Below are 5,342 nucleotides of genomic sequence, written 5' to 3' on the forward strand. Positions count from 1 at the left end.
TACTTTTGTTAATCAAAATTTGGAGATTAATTTATTCCCCAAAATCTTTTCTATATATACACTTGCTATTAGTATTATTGGTTTCCAGTCTGGTATGTTAACCAATTCTCAGACCTTATCTTTACAAATAAATTTGTTATCTTAGTTAGTGATTTTTTTCACCAGATGATAATTTTTTGTCCATTATCTTGAAAACCTCCATAAATAAAGAATCTGACAAGGGCAGTAAATTTTATGACATTTACCTACTGATCATTAAAAAAAAATGTAAAGAGTAAAAATTACCAAAAAGACATGATAAAATAACACAGATTAAAAATATGCTAGTTTACAATTTAAGGTGGCACCCAACACCTTCCCTTAAATTAATTTGGCTTGTTTAATTTTCATAAAATTTTGACAAAGTATTAACTTTGATCCTTTGACAAAAATATTAAAAAATTTGAACCAACCATTTTATAAGGAAAATTACACTGGTTATACAGTTTGACAAACACTAGTTTTGATAATTGAGAAGCTTAATATTCCCTTAACCACAAAAGGTAATTAAAACGTTTATCTGATTTTACAAAGTTATCTCCTTGTTGTGTTGTGTACCACCTTAAGGTGCTATAATCAGTTTGGTATAAAAAAAAAATAGGGGTTATTCCCCCAACTAAAAATAACCATGGGGGGAAACCCCTGTTTATTTACTTAATTGGTGAAAAAGTAGCATGTTTTTTATTTGATTGTAAAAATAGTTAATTAGCTTTCAATTAAAACCGGTTGAAGGATTGAAGTAATTTTAAAAAATTTACATGTTTTGAGCGGAGACAACACTGTTAACATCCTGTTTTTTTGGCAGTGAAAAAATGAAAACTTATTTGCAGCCACTGTAGGTCTTTTTGGAGCAAGAAACCATACGCTGAAACAAGATATTTTTAAAAGGCCTGGTAAATACCTATAAATTTCATACAGTTTTGATTGTGTAAAATGTGCATGTATCATGTCTTTAAGGGTATGAACATGACCTGATTTCAGGTTTTTAATGATCAAATTAGGCATTTTTTTCACCATGTTCTTTGGATGTTATTTTTTTAATATGATAAAAGTACACTTTATTTTTATATCATCATAAACTAGAGAACATTCTGATTCCAGTGATAAGTGATATAGATACAATGGATAAGCGTTGATTCTTGAAAAAGAAACCATGAGCTTGGAGGGCAAATTGTTTGTTTTTCATGAATCAATGCTTATTTATTGTATCTATAACTTAAACTATTGTGTTAATGTCTATTCTCAATTAGAAAGTATTGTAAGTGAGTTTAAATAACCACATAATCATGTCAAACGATCCACCACAATAAATTAAATATCACAATCAAATGGTTAAAAAATATAAATAAACTATAACACAATGCATCCAATCTTTAAAGAGCTTCATACTATACTTAAGGCATCTGAATGTTATCTGTCTTTACAAAATAAGATATATTCGAACTTATTTCTATCAAAATTGAAAATGGAAATGGAGAATGTGTCAAAGGGAAAATAACCCGACAAAGAACATACATATAGTGCATATAATAATTATGTTTCTGAAATTTCTAACAAAAGCCTAATTTTAGAAACATCACAATTTTCTGACAAAGAAATTTGCAAAATAAAAGTTGTAAAATTATGGAGTAAAACAGAAGAAATCATATTATATTGATTTATGAAAAAAAAGGACTAATAGAATGTTGTCATTTTTGTTTCAAACATGTGGAATAGCCAACAATAATTCGATAATAAACGACCAAGCTAGTTTTTATTACACAAAATATCCACAATATCCATGATAACATACAAAACAAGAACAAAAACTGGAAAACTAAAGAAAAGGGACAGCAAAGAGAATTAATGGATTCAAACCTTAACAGACAAGTCTGTACTTTAAATCATTTATCTTAACATGAAACCTCGTGGCTATCAATTCATACTTATACATTTGTCTATTATGTATATATAAAGGCACAAGCCCTGTGTGTCTGCTGTACCGATGTATATTATATATTCATTTATATGTATAAATAAGACATTTAAATCGTAACTGATTGGTAGCCAAGAAGTTTCGTCGATATGTTGATGTCAGTAACACGTTACAGAATTCATGGACGTGTTCGATTCCCACTGACGGCATATAGAAATTACAAAAATAAAAGTAAGTTTTTAAAACAATCCATTAGTGAACAGAAATCAGTAAATGAGTCCATTCAAACTTAATGTAATTAGGCACACAAAGAAAATAAGAATATAAAAAGGTGAGTCCATTTCAGCAACAGATTTAGGAAGCGTTGATTCTAGAAAAAGAATCCACGGTAAATGAATAGGCTGACGTGACCAAAATGGTTTAACTAGTTTAATAAAGTTTCTTTATTCATCAGTCCACCACTAAGGGTCACTTATGCATGCATGGTCCCTTAAAATCTGAAGTCATAGAAAAAAAACTTGATTGCACCCTTAAGCAATGCCCATAGATCCAGTTGAGCAACACAGGCTTTTTATAGCCTCCAGTTACATCTTGGGCATAAATCATAGAAAGGTAGAGAGGACTGTAAAAAAATATAGACAAAACGGAGATTTTAATTATGATTATATTCTAGTCTACAGTGTTAGAGGTTGGTTATTGTTGAAGATGTACATAGATCCAAGTAAACAACAGTCTCTTTAGTGGGTCTAAGTGTGACGCGGGATTGCTGATTTTGTTGTAAGCGTGAAGCATTATTGTGCCATGAAAACAGGAAATGGAGTCGAGCTGGGCCCGGGTAATAACCAAAAATGAGAATTGCTTAAGTAAATAGTGTAAGCGGGATCGGGGATCAGAACCCCCCAATGAGACCCCTCTTTAGAACCTGTTTTTATGCCCCACCTACGATAGTAGAGGGGCATTATGTTTTCTGGTCTGTGCGTCCGTTCGTCTGTCCGTCCGTTTGTCCGTCCGTTCATCCGTTCTTTCGTCCAGTTTCAGGTTAAAAGTTTTTGGTCGCGGTAGTTTTTGATGAAGTTGAAGTACAATCAACCTGAAACTTAGAATATATGTTCCTGATATTATGATCTTTCTAATTTTACTGTCAAATTAGAGTTCTGACCCCAATTTCACGGTCCATTGAACATTAAAAATGATAGTGCGAGTGGGCATCAGTGTACTTGGGACACATTCTTGTTTTATATTTATTAAATCTTCTACTGAACATGAATGTCAGGACAAAGATTTCATAGGTGTCGGTATTAAGAAAAATTCTTCCAATTTATATGTCTTTTATCATAGCAAAGTATCTCATAATTGTCTATCTTTCTTCTTTCTTTCTTGTGTATTAGCTTCCTATCTAAGGAACACCCCGCAATGGGTAATCAGGAGTATTTACAGTAGTGGGTAAATCAAAGATTTATTTTATATTTTTAAAAGTTAATTACAATAGGGTTAAAAAGTATAAAAAAAAAAAAAAAAAAAAAAAAAAAGACCAAAGACAAAGGTAAAAATAATCGATAAAATAAATAATGTAAAAAAGGGCCAGTCTATTTGCAGAACTTTTAAAGCAAACTGACATATACATACTAAAGACAAATATCAAGCCATAAAACAGTAAAACAAAATAAAATATTTTTAAAGGGACATTGGTATGGAAAAAGTAGATATCAATCACTGATATATAAAAATATTCCAAAGGATGGTGTACTCTTATAAAAGCCCCCAAGATCCAAGGGAGGATCCTTGCTTCCTTTCAAAATTTACCTGACCCAAAGAATAAGAAAAACAATCCTCAAAGTCAACCATACAGTTCTATGGGGAAAGCTGTTGTACATACAAAATAATTGAATACTTAAACCCCTATCTTAGATTCCTTAATGATTGAAATAGATATGTTGAATCTGTCTGAAAAGGTAAAATCTGTCTTAATGTCAGGGCAGTTTTTCAATCAGACATAAACATGGATTCTTATATAGTATCTGGAGAGATATGGCTACAGAGAAAACTATTCCAAAGGTTGTAAAGGCATCGTGATAGGAATGTCAAGGAAAATATTCGCTTTACTTCGAACAATGGATGCTTACAAGACAGATCCTTGCTCACAAATAAACCCAGTAAAATTAGTTAGTCGTGCTTTAGTTCTTGCTAATATTCGTGAGAATGTGACTGTAGCCAGGATATTGGCATATCCTAATGACTGATTCCATACCTTCAGCTCTGTTCCTTGATGGTGATACCATGTGGACATGTTGTAAATCTGATATAATTCACCTCCTTCTTTCAATCTTCAAAGTTATGACAAAATTTATTAACGGTACTAGGCTTATAATTTTATACGCCAGACACGCGTTTCGTCTACATTAGACTCATCAGTGACGCTGAGATCAAAATATTTAGAAAGCCAAACAAGAATTAAGTTGAAGAGCATTTAGGACCAAAATTCCAAAAAGTTGCCAAATACGGCTAAAGTAATCTATGCCTAGGATAAGAAAATCATCAGTATTTCGAATAATTAATACTTTTGCAAACAGTAAATTATACAAATGACCATACAATTGATATGTCAGTAGATTTCCTTCAAGACCTTGTTTGTGATGAAGTGAGTTGAATAATTTCTACAACCATCAGACCCTTCACGTGAACAAATATGGTATACCCGGACTTCTGTTTGTTGCATACACAGTTGTTTTTGCAAGCTGTTTTTCCTTGTCCATATACGTACAAACAAGGTCTTGTTTAGTAACAATTCAGATATTATTTGGAGACTTTTTATAACTTCTTGTAAATAAAATTGACAATATTGAAAAACTCAATCACTAACCTTTGACCTTATTTAAAAAAACGAAATGCACAATATTTCAATTCTACGACCAGGCAAAAATAAAAAAATAAATATTGCTCTTTCCCAAAAGTCATAATTTGGCCTGCAGATATATGGTGATCCATTAAAGTTGAAAACTTGTTGGCTTGGTCAATCCACTATTTTTAAATAAAATACGTATTCAAATTGACTAGGTTGAAAATAGCTTGTATGATGCACTCTTCGTTACAAATCGCCGAGGGATCAACACTTTATTGTATCTGCCCTGAAATATCTGTCACTGGACATGTATCATATTCCTGTTCTCGCTGTTATTATCTTAAGGACACATGAATTAAATTAAATCAATGAAAGGGCCATATCAGTTATGTTTACAAAATAACTACAACATAGGCATTTTGACTATGATCTTGTTAAATGTTTACTAATACGTTATGTTTTATCAAATGATATGATCAATGATTTAAACATTTTAAATAAGGTGAGCTTATTCGAATCTATTGATCCAATTCAGAACTAATCATAGCA

The sequence above is a fragment of the Mytilus trossulus genome, chromosome 14 (assembly GCF_036588685.1).
Source record: "Mytilus trossulus isolate FHL-02 chromosome 14, PNRI_Mtr1.1.1.hap1, whole genome shotgun sequence".
Taxonomy (NCBI): Eukaryota; Metazoa; Mollusca; class Bivalvia; order Mytilida; family Mytilidae; genus Mytilus; species Mytilus trossulus.